At 44.4% G+C, this 21,916-nt stretch overlaps 11 non-coding genes across 11 annotated transcripts; all 11 read left to right on the top strand.

The window, feature by feature from the left end:
- The first annotated feature begins 7,164 nt into the window (after nt 1-7,164).
- On the top strand, nt 7,165-7,283 carry LOC130378596 (5S ribosomal RNA). The gene has a single exon (XR_008894792.1). It is a non-coding gene; the product is annotated as a 5S ribosomal RNA (ribosomal RNA).
- Nucleotides 7,284-7,802: 519 nt separating this feature from the next.
- Nucleotides 7,803-7,921, top strand: LOC130378601 (5S ribosomal RNA). Its single transcript, XR_008894797.1, has one exon. It is a non-coding gene; the product is annotated as a 5S ribosomal RNA (ribosomal RNA).
- A 519-nt stretch (nt 7,922-8,440) lies between these two features.
- On the top strand, nt 8,441-8,559 carry LOC130378568 (5S ribosomal RNA). The gene has a single exon (XR_008894766.1). It is a non-coding gene; the product is annotated as a 5S ribosomal RNA (ribosomal RNA).
- An 8,191-nt stretch (nt 8,560-16,750) lies between these two features.
- On the top strand, nt 16,751-16,869 carry LOC130378570 (5S ribosomal RNA). The gene has a single exon (XR_008894768.1). It is a non-coding gene; the product is annotated as a 5S ribosomal RNA (ribosomal RNA).
- Nucleotides 16,870-17,693: 824 nt separating this feature from the next.
- On the top strand, nt 17,694-17,812 carry LOC130378598 (5S ribosomal RNA). Its single transcript, XR_008894794.1, has one exon. It is a non-coding gene; the product is annotated as a 5S ribosomal RNA (ribosomal RNA).
- Nucleotides 17,813-18,341: 529 nt separating this feature from the next.
- LOC130378579 (5S ribosomal RNA) lies at nt 18,342-18,460 on the top strand. The gene has a single exon (XR_008894776.1). It is a non-coding gene; the product is annotated as a 5S ribosomal RNA (ribosomal RNA).
- A 521-nt stretch (nt 18,461-18,981) lies between these two features.
- Nucleotides 18,982-19,098, top strand: LOC130378602 (5S ribosomal RNA). The gene has a single exon (XR_008894798.1). It is a non-coding gene; the product is annotated as a 5S ribosomal RNA (ribosomal RNA).
- Nucleotides 19,099-19,619: 521 nt separating this feature from the next.
- On the top strand, nt 19,620-19,738 carry LOC130378609 (5S ribosomal RNA). The gene has a single exon (XR_008894802.1). It is a non-coding gene; the product is annotated as a 5S ribosomal RNA (ribosomal RNA).
- A 519-nt stretch (nt 19,739-20,257) lies between these two features.
- On the top strand, nt 20,258-20,376 carry LOC130378599 (5S ribosomal RNA). The gene has a single exon (XR_008894795.1). It is a non-coding gene; the product is annotated as a 5S ribosomal RNA (ribosomal RNA).
- A 530-nt stretch (nt 20,377-20,906) lies between these two features.
- On the top strand, nt 20,907-21,025 carry LOC130378603 (5S ribosomal RNA). The gene has a single exon (XR_008894799.1). It is a non-coding gene; the product is annotated as a 5S ribosomal RNA (ribosomal RNA).
- Nucleotides 21,026-21,543: 518 nt separating this feature from the next.
- Nucleotides 21,544-21,662, top strand: LOC130378600 (5S ribosomal RNA). The gene has a single exon (XR_008894796.1). It is a non-coding gene; the product is annotated as a 5S ribosomal RNA (ribosomal RNA).
- Nucleotides 21,663-21,916: the final 254 nt, after the last annotated feature.

Here is a 21,916-nt window from a genome sequence, read left to right as displayed (position 1 = left end):
CTTAACGTGAACGCGCATTCGCTGCACTCACGACGTCGTAGGATTGTAACTGTCTACTGACACGGTGCTGAAATGGGCTCCGTAGGAGGGGGAGACGCAGGAATGTCGCAGGAAAATTGTGTTAAAAAGGGTTAAAATATATCCCCATCAAGGACAACAGCAGTGTAGCCTACAAAAAAATAGACTGCAATTATATGAATGCTAAAGACATTAAAACACAATTGATTAGGCTTAAACCGACATATATCAGTCCTAATCCTGAATGCACTGTGCGTTTCACGGCATTTTCCCCCCTGAAATAATTCCTCTTCACACCTGTGAATAACCCGGGAGACGTCCATGATGAGGAATACAACGAAGCCCACCGTCTGGCCCGGTGCATCGTTGAGCGCACGATCGGGAGGTGGAAGTTGCGCTTAGATGCCTTCACAAGTCAGGCGGAGGGCTCCAGTTTTCGCCGGCCAAGTCATGCGCCGTGATATGTGTGACGGCTATGTTGCACAACATTGCAGCTAAGGCTGGGGTGGCATTGCTTGAACCGGAGGACGTTGAGGACGATGACGATGAGGAAGATCGGTGTGAGGACGGCCTCCCTCATAACTACGCGGCTGGTTTTCATGCGCGTCGAATAGTGATTGAGACTTTTTTTTAACCCCCTCCACCCTCCCTCATGTCACTAAACATTCCCGTCAACGTGACCAATCCCCACCATATCCCAGCCTTTTGCCTGCTCCTTTGCTTGTTTTTTATATTTTTTTTATTTCTTTATGTTTTATTTTTTTTAATTTATTTTATTTCGTTTTTTATTTTATTTTTTAATTTGTTTAATTTAATTTTTTTTTTACATTATTTTATGCTATGTTTTATGAGTAGCCTATGTCAGTCTGCACAAATCCCCCCACTTTCTCTCACACATTTTGAGTGCCCTGCCTGCGCAAACATTTTCTGGACTGTCCCGTTTTATTTTGGCCATTTTAACATCTTTATTAATAAATTAATTAATAATCTTTATTAATTACCAAACTAAGGACATAAAGGCGCAATGCTTTTTAATAAAACGCATCCAATAGACGGAATGTCCGATGGTGTCGCCACTGAGGCTATAGCTGACGATGCTCTTAGCGTCCTACGAGTACCTACGAGCACCCCTGGAGTACTCGTTAGCTACGAGCGTTTTCAAGACGTTCGTTCCCCACGATGCTTTCGGGAAACGCGGTGAAAACTCTACGATGCCCTTTCGACGCACTTCACGATCCACTTAGGCTAACGACGCTTTCGGGAAACGGGGCCCAGGTCCAAGGAGGAGGTATAATAATAATAATAATAATACATTTAATTTAGAGGCGCCTTTCAAAACACCCAAGGTCACCTTACAGAGCATATAGTCATCATACATATTTAAAAAAAAAAAAAAAAAAGACATTGTGGAAAAAATAAATAAATAAATAAATAAACAAGCAATAATAAATAAATAAAACAAAAACAAGACAAAACAAAACAAAAAAACAATCAAAACAGTGATCAGTTAGACGTTGTGTGCGAGTTTGAACAGGTGAGTTTTGAGTTGTGACTTGAAGGTTGTAATGGTGTCTGACTGTTTTATGTGTGGGGGGAGGGAGTTCCAGAGCCTGGGTGCTGAACAGCTGAATGACCGGGCACCCATTGTAGTGAGTCGTGATGTGGGGATACATAGTAGTCCAGCAGAGGTTGAGCGGAGGGAGCGGGAGGGAGTGTATTCTTGGAGGAGGTCGCAGAGATAACTGGGGGCTAGGTTGTGGAGAGCTTTGTAGGTGAGGAGTAGGGTTTTGTATTGGATGCGGTAGTGTACTGGGAGCCAGTGAAGTTGAATGAGGACAGGGGTGATGTGGTCAGATGATTTGGTGCGGGTGATGATCCGGGCGGCTGAGTTCTGAATGATCTGCAGTCTGTTGATGAGTTTGGTGGGGAGTCCGGTGAGGAGGGCGTTGCAGTAGTCTATGCGTGATGTGACAAATGAGTGAACTAGGATTTCAGTGCTGGATTGGGTCAGTGATGGGCGGAGTCTGGCGATGTTGCGGAGGTGGAAGAATGCAGTCCGGGTGATGTTGTGAATATGGGGTGCGAATGAGAGGGTGTTGTCCAGGATGACGCCGAGGCTCTTGACTTTGGAGGAGAAGGGTACTGGGAATCCATCGATAATTATGAGTGGAGCTGGGGTGTGTTGTGATTTAGTGAGGGTGGATTTGGATCCGATGAGCAGGGCCTCGGTCTTGTTTCCATTGAGTTTCAGGAAGTTCCTGCTCAACCAGCTCCGGATCTCTTCCAGGCACGTGATGAGGGAAGTGGGGGGGATGGCAGCGGTGGGTTTGGTGGAGATGTAGACCTGTGTGTCGTCAGCGTAGCAGTGAAAATGGACCCCATGGTGACGGAGGAGTGTGCCCAGCGGGAGGAGGTAAGTGGTGAAGAGGAGTGGACCCAAGACTGACCCCTGGGGGACACCCAGTGAGACACCTGAACACCCAGACTTGTGGTTGCTTAGTTGAACAAATTGTTGACGGCCGGTGAGGTAGGATGTAAACCAGGAGAGTGCAGCACCAGTGATCCCAATACCAGCTAGGCGGTCCAGGAGCAGAGGGTGGGAGATGGTGTCGAATGCTGCGCTGAGATCGAGGAGGATGAGAATGGTGAGTAATCCAGAGTCGGCTGCAAGGAGGAGGTCGTTGGTGATTTTGACTAGGGCTGTTTCAGTGCTGTATCACTGTCACACAACGGTATGAGCACCATAACACAAACACAACGCACGCAAGCACCACATCCAAATGATTGTTGTATGGTTCTCACCAGCCTTACGCGACCTGATCAGCTAAATGTAATATTATATATGGTTATTATATATAGTTATTATATATGGTTATAGTAAACAACGGGCTATTGTAGACAGTGAAAACTCGATTTTTACAATCTATCACAACCAATTTAATGGTCAACCATATCACACAGCCATGACATGACCCCAATTGACCCAGACTAACCCAGACTGACCCCCGACTGACAACGTGACGGGGACAACGGAAGTGTATTGCCTAATATTGAAAATGCAGATTTTTATATTATGATATTTTGTTAATGTTTTATAGCCAAAATGGCAACAAGGTGAAATGACGAACGTATGAGAGAGATTGGAAGAAGTATGTGTTATGGAAGGAGAAGAGATAGATGAGAACGTAAGGCAAGACAAGATAAGGAAAGGGGTGGGGAGAGAGATAACCCATCTGCATCGAGTTTTGTTCAAATAGATCCGGACCTGGACAACGCTCCTCCTTCCCCTGCTTTCAGCCCGACCATTGGCCCAATACAGTGCAAATACCCCACGTCACGACTCCTCTACATCAGACTTTATGAAGTTACAGACCATGGGAGGCCCACCTGAAGAGCTACGGAACAGTCTGCTGGACGACACAAGGAGACAGTCCAGCAGGACCAACAGCACCAGAGTGGTGGCCTCCATGGTGCCTGTGTAGCCACAAGGGAGTGGCCTGAACATTGAGACAAAGGAGGGTCTCAGAGACGGGAGAGACGTGGGGACAGGCACTTCAAATGACAGCCTGTGATGCGGATATGACGCAGGAAGCAGAGAGAGAGGTGGAGGCGTGTCCAGGCGGATGGAGAGAAGAGCAGTGTCCCTCAGAGACATCATGAAGGACAATGGGAAAGAGAAGAGGAATACCGTTTAAATGTTGGGTTATACTGTGTGTTATTAATACTGACTGGATTGACAATTAATGTTTAGAGTAGTAAACATTAAGTGCTTGCCAACTACTCATGTGTTTGTATCACGGAAGCAGCATTAAGGACACATCAAATAAGAATATTTTTGTTTAGAAATGTTTTTAAAAAGGTAGCCTTGTTTCTTTGTTATAGTTTTTTTTTGTTTTTTCTGTTTTTGTTTTTATGACTTTTGAATATATGGAAACAGATGACTTGATTGTGATGTTAGGTGATTTTATGCTACCTTCTGTAAAAGCGAACGGTGGTATAAATATCTGTACTTGGAGGCCATGGTCGGACATAGTAGATTATGAACATATGCATGTTGTGAATAAGTGATCATTTTAATCCTAAAGGTTGCATCATTTTGTGATTATAAATAATCAAAGGGGGGATTGTGATGGAAAATCTACATGTTGTCACATTTTTGGTCTATGTATGAATTTAAGTTTTGTTGCTATTCTGTGTAATTTAATATAGGGCCTACGTTCTACTCCTTGTGGGTCATCTAAAGTGTAAACCGTCAAGGGTCGAGTGATGCATTTTGATTGCCTTCCCTTTCTTTATCTTTCGTGTGTTGTAAATCAGCTTTCAAGCAATGCTTTGATGTAATGGGCCTGTTACTCGACCCCCTGGCTAGCATCAACGAAGGAGGAGGGTTACATGGAACAGCCGCCGACCCCTCAAATGGCATCGGGGGGGGCTTCAATAGAAAAGATTACCATCTGATAAACAAAGGCTTTTGGGTTATTGGGGGGGACACCTCTTCCAGAGCCCCCAAAGGGAATAAGATCTCATCGATTCAAACACTCGGTGGACTTCTGCAGCGTACCTTCAGAGAATGAAGTAACACGCAAAGAGAAGCTCCCATCTGAGGCCTCAGATTATTGTAATGTATGCCTGTTGTGTTGTTTGTTGATGCATGTTGTGATGTATCTTTGTTCGTACTTATGTTGCAAATATATATGATCATTAATTGTCAACAGTATTGTGTGCTTTTTTGCATCTAAATATCTCATCTGCCTTAGACGCAAACTCTGATAGAGAAATTGCCGCGACAAGGCTCATTTCTGCCAGATTTATGACCATGTAGTGCGCCAGAGGACCTTCAGCTAGGATATCTTCGCCACGTTGCGATACGACCACCGCAGAGCTACTGAAGGTCTACCGGGCCGGGACCCTGGGAGACTGACGAGGACCCCACGGGAGGGCCACAGGCCAAATAAAAAAATATTCATTTTCGAGATATAGAAAGTGTCCCGAAGTGAAGGGGCGCGGCCCCGGTACACCTCCGGCCAATCCCGGCAAAGTTCTGTTAAAAGTGCCCCGAACTTACTCCAAAGTGCTCCTAAGTGAAGGGGCGTGGCCCCGGTACACCTCAGGCCAATCCCGGCGAAGTTCTGTTAAAATAACTAACTTTGGCCTGAAATTCATGAAGTACAAAGTACATGTTTGGTCATTAATGGTATTAGAGGGCCCCCTATTGGAAAAATTACGTAGTAACTTTTAAAAACCAGAAAGTAACCCAGGGTGACCGATTCTCAATTAGGAAGCGGACATTTTCTTCCGTTTGGGGCAAAGTGCCCTTCATTTCGGGGGCCCCAATTCAATTGGGGTAACTTTTCGCACAAAGTATGCCAAAATGTCCAATTTAGTATACCCAAAATGAAGCCTTCCCTCAGGCTTTCTTGGGAAAACCTGGCTCGACAGAGCCGCAACTCGCAATCAGAGTTAAATGGTACCACGAAGCTCACTTTAGGTTCAATTAGTTGAACCAGGTTTTCCGCTTTAGGTTCAGTGCGCGTTCACGTGAAAGGGGCATTTTTTGCGTCATTTTTCTCACCTTTACGATAGATCAAGCAGTCTTTATGAGTATAAGTGAAAAGATTCTGCATATTGTCTGTAAAATAACTATGCCAAATGCAGCATTGTTCGCCATTAATCCAAATAGAATGATGATGATTTAAAAATGCATAAGCAACGTCCATCCTGCCTTATTCTATCATTTAGGGAATTCACTTTAAATACACCCTATTTAAGAAATGTATTGCATGTTTTCGACCGCTGAGAGGTAGCGGCTGTAGCGTAGTGGATTAGTATAAGACCCGAACGCCAGCGACCGGGGTTCAAATTCGCCGGTCTATCATCTTGCATTTTACCCCCATAGATGTGGTGCCAGCACGGCCTTGAAAATATGGGTTCAAGTTCGAAATAAGCACAAAAATATAATTCCCTAAGCTTTAGTGAATCAGTATTCCATATGCATGAGAATTAGGACTTTTTAAGCTTCACATAAATTCGCATCACTTGGGAGTCGAACCCCCCGCGCAGAAATTCAAGACTGACGCTCTACCTCCACTCTTGCACTGTGACACAATGCGCAACAGTATCTACATAAGGTCCAAAATAACGATCAAATAACGAACACCCTCTGATGAGAATCTGTATCTCTCATGAAGAACCCCAATTTCGTTGTTTGCACAATGACAATAAAGTCTGAAATCTGAATATCGTCAGACAATGCCAAGGGATCGGTTCTGTCCCGTAAAACCCTTGTCTCCGGAGAGACGCCTGTACGAGAAGTGCGCCAGGGTCCACGGGAACACCCACAAATGGTGACGCCATTGTCAGAGGAGGGGCTAGGAAGCTGCGCACGCCGATTTAAGTAGCCGATCTCCGGCTAGACTAAGCCGAAAAACTGCTCCCGACCAGGTTTGGTTGCGAGCATAAGTCACCATGGTGATACATCGACGCTAAAAGAGATCGACTTTCGTGGTACAACTAACCCAGGCTTGGAGCTCAACATACCTCGCTAACCCTCTAAGCGAGCTTCGTGGTACAGGGCTCTGGTTAGTACTTGGATGGGAGACCGCCTGGGAATACCAGGTGCTGTAAGCTATTTCTCTTTCAACTCGAGCTCATTGCCTCCGTGGCCTACCGTGACCTGATGTTTACTGCCAACCGCTTTGGAGGATTTAAACAACATACAAAGACTGACAACGTCTCTCAAAACTATTTTTGTGAAACATGAGGACAGTATAGTGATACTGCCAGCAGGGAGCACCAGAGAGCTGAAACGACAGTTGTACATTTCTTAAACTTTCACCAACACAAACACGCACCCTCACTTCAGATCATGGGAGGACGTCAAAAAATCACCACCCATTCTCTGACACTTTAACCGTTAACCTTGGTTCAAACATTTAACATCACACGCACACGCAGTGTATTGCAGATAATTAATGAATTCAGATGTCACAATGATCGTTTACATGGATAAGGAGTCCTACTGAATCAATTACTGCCGTTTATATCTAACTAATGATTGTTTTTGTAAAAGTGTAACGTCGAGCCTCAGCAGCTTTCTCACTCCTTATGTGCTACTGTATAAAAACTGGTTTTGCGCCTGCACTAATTGCTTACGGCCATACCACCCTCAACATGCCTGATCTCGTCTGATCTCGGAAGCTAAGCAGGGTCGGGCCTGGTTAGTACTTGGATGGGAGACCGACTGGGAATACCAGGTGCTGTAAGCTATTTCTTTTTCAACTCGAGCTCATTGCCTCCGTGGCCTACCGTGACCTGATGTTTACTGCCAACCGCTTTGGGGGATTTAAGCAACATACAAAGACTGACAACGTCTCTCAAAACTATTTTTGTGAAACATGAGGACAGTATAGTGATACTGCCAGCAGGGAGCACCAGAGAGCTGAAACGACAGTTGTACATTTCTTAAACTTTCACCAACACAAACACGCACGCTCACTTCAGATCATGGGAGGACGTCAAAAAATCACCACCCATTCTCTGACACTTTAACCGTTAACCTTGGTTCAAACATTTAACATCACACGCACACGCAGTGTATTGCAGATAATTAATGAATTCAGATGTCACAATGATCGTTTACATGGATAAGGAGTGCTACTGAATCAATTACTGCCATTTATATCTAACTAATGATTGTTTTTGTAAAAGTGTAACGTCGAGCCTCAGCAGCTTTCTCACTCCTTATGTGCTACTGTATAAAACCTGTTTTTACGCCTGAACTAATTGCTTACGGCCATACCACCATGAACACGCCCGATCTCGTCTGATCTCTGAAGTTAAGCATGATCGGGCCTGGTTAGTACTTGGATGGAAGACCGCCTGGGAATACCAGGTGCTTTAAGCTTTTTCTTTTTCAACTCGAGCTCATTGCCTCCGTGGCCTACCGTGACCTGATGTTTACTGCCAACCGCTTTGGAGGATTTAAGCAACATACAAAGACTGACAACGTCTCTCAAAACTTTTTTTGTGAAACATGAGGACAGTATAGTGATACTGCCAGCAGGGAGCACCAGAGAGCTGAAACGACAGTTGTACATTTCTTAAACTTTCACCAACACAAACACGCACGCTCACTTCAGATCATGGGAGGACGGCAAAAAATCACCACCCATTCTCTGACACTTTAACCGTTAACCTTGGTTCAAACAATTAACATCACACGCACACGCAGTGTATTGCAGACAATTAATGAATTCAGATGTCACAATAATCGTTTGCATGGATAAGGAGTCCTACTGAATCAATTACTGCCATTTATATCTAACTAATGATTGTTTTTGTAAAAGTGTAACGTCGAGCCTCAGCAGCTTGCTCACTACTTATGTGCTACTGTATAAAACCTGGTTTTGCGCCTGCACTAATTGCTTACGGCCATACCACCCTGAACACGCCCGATCTCGTCTGATCTCGGAAGCTAAGCAGGGTTGGGCCTGGTTAGTACTTGGATGGGAGACCGCCTGGGAATACCAGGTGCTGTAAGCTTTTTCTTTTTCAACTCAAGCTCATTGCCTCCGTGGCCTACCGTGACCTGGGGCCTAATTTATAACCGTTGCGTACGCACAAAACGGGGCTGAAAGTTGCGTACGTGACTTTTCACGCCAAGGTTGTGATCTATAAAAAACCAACTTGACGGGAAAATGTGCGCAGCCCTAAGCAAACTCTGACCCATGCGTACGCATGGTTTGGAGGAAAAGGAGAATTGGCGACACAGACGGTGTGGTGGTGAACTGAAGTCAGACCGAAGAATTGCAGAGTGAGAAGAACGATTATGTTTTATCATCGCCCTTCATAAATTTAATTTCAACCCGTGTCATGCGTTAAATCCTAATCAGAATAATTTAAATCCACTGCGTTATTTCTCAGTTATAACTCCAGAAATATCTCCTTTAGAATAGAAATAAAAAGAAATTCTCTATATTTAATCCCGTCACTCCATACTAACCACTGACGGCGCGACTGCATGGAATAGAGCATCTGTCCAACATGTGTCAATAACATAATATTTTTATGTGACACTGTAAACACCTGTAATCCTTAGCCCAAGTGAAGGAGTTCAAATACCTCGGGGTCTTGTTCGCGAGCAAGGGTACTATGGAGCGTGAGATTGGCAGGAGAATCGGAGCAGCGGGGGCGGTATTGCGTTCGCTTTACCGCACCGTTGTAACGAAAAGAGAGCTGAGCCACAAGGCAAAGCTCTCGATCTACCGGTCGATCTTCGTTCCTATCCTCACCTATGGTCATGAGGGCTGGGTGATGACCGAAAGGACGAGATTGCGGGTACAAGCGGCCGAGATGAGTTTTCTCAGAAGGGTGGCTGGCGTCTCCCTTAGGGATAGGGTGAGAAGCTCAGCCATCCGTGAGGAACTCGGATTAGAGCCGCTGCTCCTTTACTTAGAAAGGAGTCAGCTGAGGTTGTTCGGGCATCTGGTAAGGATGCCCACTGGGCGCCTTCCTTGGGAGGTGTTTCAGGCACGTCCAGTGGGGAGGAGACCTCGGGGAAGACCCAGGACTAGGTGGAGAGATTATATCTCAACACTGGCCTGGGAACGCCTCGGGATCCCCCCGTGGGAGCTGGTCAATGTGGACCGGGAAGGGGAAGTTTGGGGCCCCCTGCTTGAGCTGCTCCCCCCGCGACCCGACCCCGGATAAGCGGACGGAAATGAGATGAGATGAGACTGTAAACACATAATCAAATGTCAATTAAATCAAGTGTGAAAAACCAAGCCTCACCACAATCGTTGTCCGTTACTCTTGATGCTTTTCATGACAAATCAGGCATTAAAAAGGGGTTATGTTCAAGAACATTTTACGTGGGTGATTACAAACTGATTATCCAAGGCGTTCTCGTCAGTCTTATTACCGTAACCCTATAAATACAGAGGTGAGCGCTGTTGTAATGCTGCACCATATGGCACTTCTGGCGGACCATGCAAATGGCAGGATTCGGAGGGAGAGGGTATTTAGGGACCATAACGATTTATTGGTAGGCTACATAAAAATATGTAACTCTATGTCAGACCACTTCTTTTTTTAATTCTGGGACAGTGCGCTCCGTGCTACTGACAGAGTTCACTGCTGCAGCAACATGTTGCCACTCACTCTGCTTTTTGTTGTTGATGATCCCAATCCCGTGACCGCCGAACAAAACTACCTTTCGGGCCTCCATCTCACCCACAAGTGTCTCCACTTCAACCTCCGTGAAATTTCGCTTTTTTGATTTTCTCAGTACTTCTGCCATTGTTTCCAACAAGACATAATACCGGCATCTGAGTCTGTTTTATATGCAGATCGCATTCATGAGGTCATTTGCATTGACCATTTATGGTTAAAAAGGGGCGTGTAGAGGGCGGAACGTGAAGCTGATTCAGCTGCGCACACTTGTAGGCAGTCTGTGATTTATAAAGCAAAGATTGCGTACAGGTGTGCGTACGCAGTGTTTTATAAATCGGAATATTTTTTGGCGCACGCAAAACTTGGCTTCTGGGCGTACGCATATTTTTAGTAACGATCCCACGCATAGTTTTCTAAATGAGACCCCTGATGTTTACTGCCAACCGCTTTGGAGGATTTAAGCAACATACAAAGACTGACAACGTCTCTCAAAACTATTTTTGTGAAACATGAGGACAGTATAGTGATACTGCCAGCAGGGAGCACCAGAGAGCTGAAACGACAGTTGTACATTTCTTAAACTTTCACCAACACAAACACGCACGCTCACTTCAGATCATGGGAGGACGTCAAAAAATCACCACCCATTCTCTGACACTTTAACCGTTAACCTTGGTTCAAACATTTAACATCACACGCACACGCAGTGTATTGCAGATAATTAATGAATTCAGATGTCACAATGATCGTTTACATGGATAAGGAGTCCTACTGAATCAATTACTGCCGTTTATATCTAACTAATGATTGTTTTTGTAAAAGTGTAACGTCGAGCCTCAGCAGCTTTCTCACTCCTTATGTGCTACTGTATAAAACCTGTTTTTACGCCTGCACTAATTGTTTACGGCCATACCACCCTGAACACGCCCGATCTCGTCTGATCCCGTTCAGGTGCGCAAGCAGGAAGTGAGCAGAGAGCAGAGAGCAGTCGAGTGTTTGGTGAGACCTTTATGCTTGTTTAAGTATCCTATTTTTTGATTTTCTTTGATACATCTCCCCCAAACAGTGAGGCACTGTTTGGGGGAATATAATTCTCCCATTGGTTTGGGGAAGGAATACCATGCGGACGGACGTAATGGAATCGGGAAATGGAAACGTAAAAGGCTTGGATGGAGTAGATTATGGAAAGAAAGACCAGAGGGGAGAAGAGGTTGGAGAGATTAAATACGACAAAGAACTGACCGTGAGTGTGGAACTGATCGGGGAAGATCCAATAACAGTGATGGAGTTTATGAGAGTGACGAGAGAGGTGTGCGGGGAGTTGATGGCGTGCCGTAAAACTGGTTTGAAAAAGTACGAATTGACAATGGGACACCTCAGTGGGAAGAATAAACTTATGGACGGGTTCAAAATAAGAGGGGTTAGTATAGTTGCAAAGGAGCTTACCAGTGACGAAACGGTGGTGTCGTTCCTGGAGCTTCCGGCGTAGCGGAAGAGACAACGGAGACGGGAGGAGAGATGGAAAGGGAGGAGAACGGCTGCAGCGCGGACAGTGCTGTGAGAGGGACGGACGAGCGAGAGGAGCGGAGCAGCGCGGGTGAGGGAGCGAAAGGAGGGGAGAAGAACGTGGGAAAGAGTGGAATGACTGTGGTGGGACAGGGAGGAGGAAGGTCGGTGGCAAGCGGGATTAAGTTTGGGTGGAGGGCTTCTGATATAACAGAAAGTAGGAAGTGGGTGGCTTCGGATATATCAGACAGTGGGGAGGAAAACATGGAGGTGGTGGGAGGAAATAGGAAAAGACCATCGGGGAGGAAGGAGAGAGAAGATAAGGGGAAAAAAAGTGCAAATTAATAATATAACGTGTGGAATCTCTTCTCATTTATACTTTTAATGATCAGGATAACTTCTTTTAACGCTAATGGGCTAAGGGACAGGAACAGGAGGCAGCAAACCTTGATGGTGTGTGAGGCAGACATAATATGTTTACAAGAGACACATTGGGATGAGGAGGTTATGAGGGTGGTTGAGAGAGAATGGATGGGGGACATGTATGTGAATAATGGTGGTGTTAAATCAAGAGGGGTAGCAATTTTAGTGAAAAGGGGAGTGGTTGAGAAAGTGACGAAGTGTGTGGATGATGGTGATGGGAGGGTGATAGGAATTACTTTTGAGTACTTGGGTAAAATATGTCGATTGTTGAATGTGTATGCGCCGAATGAGGTGAAGGAGAGGAGGGTTTTTTTTGAGGGATTGGGGGGAATGTGTGTGGAAAACTGTTTGGTGGTGGGTGACTTTAACGTGTGGTGTGGGAGGTTGGATGCGTCTGCAAGTATGTGTTTCATGAATGACTTGTCAAGAGGTGTGTTGGAGGAGGTTATGAGAGACAATGGTTTAATAGATGTGTGGAGGGAAAGGAATCCAGAAGGGAGGGTTTTTTCAAGGAGGCAAGTGGTGAGAGGAGTTTTAAAACAGAGTAGGATAGATTTAGTTTTGAGTACAAACGGCATTTCAGGTAGGATAGGGAGAATTGAGTATAAGGTTACTGCGCTCAGTGATCACATGGTGTTAGGGTTTAATTTAGGTCAGGGGTTTGAGAGGAGAGGGGGAGGCGTGTGGTGTATGAATGGTGAGTTGCTGAGAGAAGAAAAGTACAAAAGGAAAGTGAGAGAATGTATATTGAGGAGGAAGAATGAGAGAATGTATGAGGAGGACATTGGGAGGTGGTGGGAGAGTTTGAAAGGAGAGATAAAGGAATTGAGTATGGGTTATAGTAGAGGCAGGAATATGACCCAGAGAGAGAGAGAGAGGAGGTTAAAGGGAGATTTAGCTAGAGAGGCAAAGAGAGCGGATGAGGTGGTAGGCTATGATTTGGGGAAGTATATTAGAATTAAGGATGAACTGAAGGAGATAGAACAGAGGAGGTGTATGGGTGCAATAGTCAGAAGTAGGGCCAGATATGTGATTGAGGGAGAGAAATGTACAGGATTCTTTTTAGGATTAGAAAAGACGAAGCAGAAGAATAATTATTTAGAAAAGGTGGAAGGATAGGAAGGGGAGATGATTACTGATTTTGTAGGGATAGCTGAAAGAGTAGAAGATTTTTATAGGGATTTATTTAGGAAAGAAGAAGTGGATGAGGAGAGTATGAGGCAGGTGTTGGATAGTGTGAAAGCCAGGTTGAGCGATGATGATAGGGAGATGTGTGAGACAGGAATAGGGACAGGTGAAATAAATGAAGCGATAGGAGGGTTAGGGAGAAATAAGAGTCCAGGGATAGATGGGTTAATTGGTGAATTTTATGTTGAGTTTAGGGAGGAGTTAGTGCCAGTGCTAGAGAGGTTATTTAGATGGATAGAGGAGAAGGGCGAGATGCCGCTGAGCATGTCGACAGGGTTAGTAACGGTGATACACAAGAAAGGGAGTAGGGTTAAGCTACAGAATTATAGGCCACTTAGTATGTTGAATGGTGATTATAAAGTTTTAGCAAGGGTGTTAGCCAACAGGGTCAAGCAGGTAATAGGGAAGGTGGTGGGAAGCACACAGGCATATAGTATACCAGGTAGGGACATAGCAGACACAATTAGCAGTATTAGGGACATAATAGAATATATGAAGAGAGATAAAGGGGGGATAGTTGTAAGTTTAGATTTGAACAAAGCATTTGATAGGGTGGATCATGAGTATTTATATAGAGTGTTAGATAAATTTGGTTTTGGGCACAGGTTGGTAGGATGGATAAAGAGGATGTACGACAGGGCAGTGAGTTGCGTTAAAATCAATGGGATTGTCACAGACTCATTTAGACTGGAAAGGTCGGTTAGGCAAGGCTGTCCGCTGTCGGCACTGCTCTACTCCTTGTCGGCAGAGCCGCTAGCGGCACTTCTAATGCAGAATGATGGGATCAGGGGTATAGAGTTACCAGAGGGGCGGGTTAGTTTATTATTTCAGTATGCGGATGACACGACAGTTACAGTAAGGGACAGGGAAAGTGTAGTTGAGGTTTTAGGTAGTGTAGAGTTATATGGTAGGGCATCAGGGGCAAAAATAAACATAGAAAAGTCAGAAATCATGTATGTAGGTGTGGAGAGAGCAGGTAGGAGGGAGATAGGATTGAAAGAGAAAAAGGATTATTTTAGGATGTTAGGTGTGAACTTAGGGATAGAGGATAAAGAAGGGAGGGATATGCAGTTTGAAGGGATAATGAATGGTATTAGGAAGACGTTAAGGTTTTGGAAACTTAGAGGGTTGAAGCTGAAGGGGAAGGTGACAGTTGTGAATGCGCTGGTAATGAGCAAGCTTGTGTATGCAATGAATGTGTTGGATGTGCCTGATAGAGTTTTGAAGGAGGTGGAGAGAATGGTGAGTGAGTTTGTGTGGGGAGGGAAGGGAGTTAGGATAGCCAGGGAGGTGATGGAAAATGAGTATGAGGATGGTGGGTTAAAATTGATTAATTTAGAAAGGAAAAAGAAAGCCCTGAGGGTGAAAATGGTGGTGAGATATTTAAAGGACAAGGGGGATCATATATGGAAGGTGTTTTTAAGGGAAGCAATTAATAAGTGTGGTGGGTGTGGAGAGAGTGGAGTGTATATGGAACTAAAGAAAGGTATGTTGGTTGGAGTGGCTGAGTTTTATAAGGAGGTGTTGGGAGCGTGGGGAGAGTTTGTGAAATGTGTGAAGTATGAGTGTAAGGATGTTAAGCAGGTATGGGAGCAACCAGTGTTTTTAAATCCAAAAATCACATTTGAGGGGAACACAATTTATAACAGGGTGATTTGGAGAGCAGGGGTTAGGAAGGTGAAGGATTTAGTTTATGAGTATGTACCTGGGTTCATGAGGGCACAGGTAATGGTCGATGAGGTGAGGGAAAGAGGGGATGAAATATGGTTGGGTACGGCACAGGGAGTGTTGGAAAGGATCAAGGAGGGTATGCCGAGAGAATGGGTTGGGATGATTGAGAGAGAGGCTGTGGTGAATGGAGAAGGTGAGATGGAAATGTATGTGGGGGAAGGAGAAAGGAGGGTGAGTCTGAAGAGTGTGAAAACGAGAGTAATGTATAGATGTTTAAGAGGGAAAGAAGTGAGGAGACCGGCTGCAGAGAAAGTATGGGTTAGAGTGATGATTGATATGGATGTAGGGGGAATATGGAGGAATTTAAGAGTGAAATGGAACTGCATTGAATGTGAAGATTTTGATTTCCTTTTGCGGCACAATAGGGTGTTTAACAATTTAATAATCAGTAGGTTTGATGTGAATGTGAGGAAGGAATGTGATGTGTGCGGAGTGGGGGTGGAAACGTGTATGCATGAGTTTGTTGAATGTTGTGAGTTGGAGGGATACTTTGGGAAAATTAAAGGATTAATAAACAGATGTTGGGGAGGAGGGTTTGTGGAGAGAATGAAATGGAGAGAGTTGTGGCTGTTTGGTGTGACAAGTAGGTTGGAAGGTTGTAATGTTAATCTGTTAAATTATGTTTTAAGCCACGCAAGGTTTGCTGTCAAGCTCAGGAGAAATTTGGCCCATTATGAGAAGAAGAGAGTTGAGGTATGGAGTGTTTTTAAGAGTATAATGAGAAGAGATGTAAATATGGTGTATAGTTATGTTGGGAAAGATGAGTTTCTGGGAGGGTTTGTGGAGGGGAGCACTTTTGTTGTGCTTGGAGGCGATGGGGAAGTGAAATTGGATTTTGGATAAGTTGAGGTCAGCAGGGTGACTGACTATTTTTTATTTCTTGTTAATTAGTGTTTTAAGTTCATGACTTTTTTGATTTGGTGAGGGGCCAGCGTATTGAAGGTTTTTACAAAAGCATCCTGGCTAACCCAGTATTGTTTGTAGTTATTTTGGTTTTATGAAGTATCTTTCTTGTTTTATTTGTTTTATATTTTATTTATGTATGATGGTGTATGTATATATTTTGTGTTAATAATAAAAAAAAATAAAAAAAAAAGAACACGCCAGATCTCGTCTGATCTCTGAAGCTAAGCATGGTCGGGCCTGGTTAGTACTTGGATGGGAGACCGCCTGGGAATACCAGGTGCTGTAAGCTTTTTCTTTTTCAACTCGAGCTCATTGCCTCCGTGGCCTACCGTGACCTGATGTTTACTGCCAACCGCTTTGGAGGATTTAAGCAACATACAAAGACTGACAACGTCTCTCAAAACTATTTTTGTGAAACATGAGGACAGTATAGTGATACTGCCAGCAGGGAGCACCAGAGAGCTGAAATGACAGTTGTACATTTCTTAAACTTTCACCAACACAAACACGCACGCTCACTTCAGATCATGGGAGGACGTCAAAAAATCACCACCCATTCTCTGACACTTTAACCGTTAACCTTGGTTCAAACATTTAACATCACACGCACACGCAGTGTATTTCAGATAATTAATGAATTCAGATGTCACAATGATCGTTTACATGGATAAGGAGTCCTACTGAATCAATTACTGCCGTTTATATCTAACTAATGATTGTTTTTGTAAAAGTGTAACGTCGAGCCTAAGCAGCTTTCTCACTCCTTATGTGCTACTGTATAAAACTTGGTTTTGCGCCTGCACTAATTGCTTACGGCCATACCACCCTGAACACGCCCGATCTCGTCTGATCTCGGAAGCTAAGCAGGGTCGGGCCTGGTTAGTACTTGGTTGGGAGACCGCCTGGGAATACCAGGTGCTGTAAGCTCTTTCTTTTTCAACTCGAGCTCATTGACTCCGTGGCGTACCGTGACCTGATGTTTACTGCCAACCGCTTTGGAGGATTTAAGCAACATACAAAGACTGACAACGTCTCTCAAAACTATTTTTGTGAAACATGAGGACAGTATAGTGATACTGCCAGCAGGGAGCACCAGAGAGCTGAAACGACAGTTGTACATTTCTTAAACTTTCACCAACACAAACACGCACGCTCACTTCAGATCATGGGAGGACGTCCCATTGGATGGGAGACCGCCTGGGAATACCAGGTGCTGTAAGCTTTTTCTTTTTCAACTCGAGCTCATTGCCTCCGTGGCCTACCGTGACCTACCGTGACCTGATGTTTACTGCCAACCGCTTTGGAGGATTTAAGCAACATACAAAAACTGACAACGTCTCTCAAAACTATTTTTGTGAAACATGAGGACAGTATAGTGATACTGCCAGCAGGGAGCACCAGAGAGCTGAACCGACAGTTGTACATTTCTTAAACTTTCACCAACACAAACACGCACGCTGACTTCAGATCATGGGAGGACGTCAAAAAATCACCACCCATTCTCTGACACTTTAACCGTTAACCTTGGTTCAAACATTTAACATCACACGCACACGCAGTGTATTTCAGATAATTAATGAATTCAGATGTCACACTGATCGTTTACATGGATAAGGAGTCCTACTGAATCAATTACTGCCGTTTATATCTAACTAATGATTGTTTTTGTAAAAGTGTAACGTCAAGCCTCAGCAGCTTTCTCACTCCTTATCTGCTACTGTATAAAACCTGGTTTTGCGCCTGTACTAATTGCTTACGGCCAAACCAGCCTGAACACACCCGATCTCGTCTGATCTTGGAAGCTAAGCAGGGTCGGGCCTGGTTAGTACTTGGATGGGAGACCGCCAGGGAATACCAGGTGCTGTAAGCTTTTTCTTTTTCAACTCGAGCTCATTGCCTCCGTGGCCTACCGTGGCGTACCGTGACCTGATGTTTACTGCCAACCGCTTTGGAGGATTTAAGCAACATACAAAAACTGACAACGTCTCTCAAAACTATTTTTGTGAAACATGAGGACAGTATAGTGATACTGCCAGCAGGGAGCACCAGAGAGCTGAAACGACAGTTGTACATTTCTTAAACTTTCACCAACACAAACACGCACGCTCACTTCAGATCATGGGAGGACGTCAAAAAATCACCACCCATTCTCTGACACTTTAACCGTTAACCTTGGTTCAAACATTTGACATCACACGCACACGCAGTGTATTTCAGATAATTAATGAATTCAGATGTCACAATGATCGTTTACATGGATAAGGAGTCCTACTGAATCAATTACTGCCGTTTATATCTAACTAATGATTGTTTTTGTAAAAGTGTAACGTCGAGCCTCAGCAGCTTTCTCACTCCTTATGTGCTACTGTATAAAACCTGGTTTTGCGCCTGCACTAATTGCTTACGGCCATACCACCCTGAACACGCCCGATCTCGTCTGATCTCAGAAGCTAAGCAGGGTCGGGCCTGGTTAGTACTTGGGTGGGAGACCGCCTGGGAATACCAGGTGCTGTAAGCTTTTTCTTTTTTCAACTCGAGCTCATTGACTCCGTGGCCTACCGTGGCGTACCGTGACCTGATGTTTACTGCCAACCGCTTTGGAGGATTTAAGCAACATACAAAAACTGACAACGTCTCTCAAAACTATTTTTGTGAAACATGAGGACAGTATAGTGATACTGCCAGCAGGGAGCACCAGAGAGCTGAAACGACAGTTGTACATTTCTTAAACTTTCACCAACACAAACACGCACGCTACTTCAGATCATGGGAGGACGTCAAAAAATCACCACCCATTCTCTGACACTTTAACCGTTAACCTTGGTTCAAACATTTAACATCACACGCACACGCAGTGTATTTCAGATAATTAATGAATTCAGATGTCACAATGATCGTTTACATGGATAAGGAGTCCTACTGAATCAATTACTGCCGTTTATATCTAACTAATGATTTTTTTTCTAAAAGTGTAACGTCGAGCCTCAGCAGCTTTCTCACTCCTACTGTATAAAACCTGGTTTTGCGCCTGCACTAATTGCTTACGGCCATACCACCCTGAACACGCCCGATCTCGTCTGATCTCAGAAGCTAAGCAGGGTCGGGCCTGTTAGTACTTGGTGGGAGACCGCCTGGGAATACCAGGTGCTGTAAGCTTTTTCTTTTTCAACTCGAGCTCATTGACTCCGTGGCCTACCGTGGCGTACCGTGACCTGATGTTTACTGCCAACCGCTTTGGAGGATTTAAGCAACATACAAAAACTGACAACGTCTCTCAAAACTATTTTTGTGAAACATGAGGACAGTATAGTGATACTGCCAGCAGGGAGCACCAGAGAGCTGAAACGACAGTTGTACATTTCTTAAACTTTCACCAACACAAACACGCACGCTCACTTCAGATCATGGGAGGACGTCAAAAAATCACCACCCATTCTCTGACACTTTAACCGTTAACCTTGGTTCAAACATTTAACATCACACGCACACGCAGTGTATTTCAGATAATTAATGAATTCAGATGTCACAATGATCGTTTACATGGATAAGGAGTCCTACTGAATCAATTACTGCCGTTTATATCTAACTAATGATTTTTTTTCTAAAAGTGTAACGTCGAGCCTCAGCAGCTTTCTCACTCCTACTGTATAAAACCTGGTTTTGCGCCTGCACTAATTGCTTACGGCCATACCACCCTGAACACGCCCGATCTCGTCTGATCTCGGAAGCTAAGCAGGGTCGGGCCTGGTTAGTACTTGGATGGGAGACCGCCTGGGAATACCAGGTGCTGTAAGCTTTTTATTTTTCAACTCGAGCTCATTGACTCCGTGGCGTACCGTGACCTGATGTTTACTGCCAACCGCTTTGGAGGATTTAAGCAACATACAAAAACTGACAACGTCTCTCAAAACTATTTTTGTGAAACATGAGGACAGTATAGTGATACTGCCAGCAGGGAGCACCAGAGAGCTGAACCGACAGTTGTACATTTCTTAAACTTTCACCAACACAAACACGCACGCTCACTTCAGATCATGGGAGGACGTCAAAAAATCACCACCCATTCTCTGACACTTTAACCGTTAACCTTGGTTCAAACATTTAACATCACACGCACACGCAGTGTATTTCAGATAATTAATGAATTCAGATGTCACAATGATCGTTTACATGGATAAGGAGTCCTACTGAATCAATTACTGCCGTTTATATCTAACTAATGATTGTTTTTGTAAAAGTGTAACGTCAAGCCTCAGCAGCTTTCTCACTCCTTATGTGCTACTGTATAAAACCTGGTTTTGCGCCTGCACTAATTGCTTACGGCTATACCAGGCTGAACATGCCCGATCTCGTCTGATCTCGGAAGCTAAGCAGGGTCGGGCCTGGTTAGTACTTGGATGGGAGACCGCCCGGGAATACCAGGTGCTGTAAGCTTTTTCTTTTTCAACTCGAGCTCATTGACTCCGTGGCCTACCGTGGCGTACCGTGACCTGATGTTTACTGCCAACCGCTTTGGAGGATTTAAGCAACATACAAAAACTGACAACGTCTCTCAAAACTATTTTTGTGAAACATGAGGACAGTATAGTGATACTGCCAGCAGGGAGCACCAGAGAGCTGAAACGACAGTTGTACATTTCTTAAACTTTCACCAACACAAACACGCACGCTCACTTCAGATCATGGGAGGACGTACAAAAAATCACCACCCATTCTCTGACACTTTAACCGTTAACCTTGGTTCAAACATTTAACATCACACGCACACGCAGTGTATTTCAGATAATTAATGAATTCAGATGTCACAATGATCGTTTACATGGATAAGGAGTCCTACTGAATCAATTACTGCCGTTTATATCTAACTAATGATTTTTTTTCTAAAAGTGTAACGTCGAGCCTCAGCAGCTTTCTCACTCCTTATGTGCTACTGTATAAAACCTGGTTTTGCGCCTGCACTAATTGCTTACGGCCATACCACCCTGAACACGCCCGATCTCGTCTGATCTCGGAAGCTAAGCAGGGTCGGGCCTGGTTAGTACTTGGATGGGAGACCGCCTGGGAATACCAGGTGCTGTAAGCTTTTTATTTTTCAACTCGAGCTCATTGACTCCGTGGCGTACCGTGACCTGATGTTTACTGCCAACCGCTTTGGAGGATTTAAGCAACATACAAAAACTGACAACGTCTCTCAAAACTATTTTTGTGAAACATGAGGACAGTATAGTGATACTGCCAGCAGGGAGCACCAGAGAGCTGAACCGACAGTTGTACATTTCTTAAACTTTCACCAACACAAACACGCACGCTCACTTCAGATCATGGGAGGACGTCAAAAAATCACCACCCATTCTCTGACACTTTAACCGTTAACCTTGGTTCAAACATTTAACATCACACGCACACGCAGTGTATTTCAGATAATTAATGAATTCAGATGTCACAATGATCGTTTACATGGATAAGGAGTCCTACTGAATCAATTACTGCCGTTTATATCTAACTAATGATTGTTTTGTAAAAGTGTAACGTCGAGCCTCAGCAGCTTTCTCACTCCTTATGTGCTACTGTATAAAACCTGGTTTTGCGCCTGCACTAATTGCTTACGGCTATACCAGGCTGAACATGCCCGATCTCGTCTGATCTCGGAAGCTAAGCAGGGTTGGGCCTGGTTAGTACTTGGATGGGAGACCGCCCGGGAATACCAGGTGCTGTAAGCGTTTTCTTTTTCAACTCGAGCTCATTGACTCCGTGGCCTACCGTGGCGTACCGTGACCTGATGTTTACTGCCAACCGCTTTGGAGGATTTAAGCAACATACAAAAACTGACAACGTCTCTCAAAACTATTTTTGTGAAACATGAGGACAGTATAGTGATACTGCCAGCAGGGAGCACCAGAGAGCTGAAACGACAGTTGTACATTTCTTAAACTTTCACCAACACAAACACGCACGCTCACTTCAGATCATGGGA

This window comes from Gadus chalcogrammus, unplaced genomic scaffold, assembly GCF_026213295.1.
Source record: "Gadus chalcogrammus isolate NIFS_2021 unplaced genomic scaffold, NIFS_Gcha_1.0 GACHA089, whole genome shotgun sequence".
Lineage (NCBI taxonomy): Eukaryota > Metazoa > Chordata > Actinopteri > Gadiformes > Gadidae > Gadus > Gadus chalcogrammus.
The sequence above is the reverse complement of the archived record's forward strand: the minus strand, read 5'-3'. Positions and strand labels throughout refer to the sequence as shown.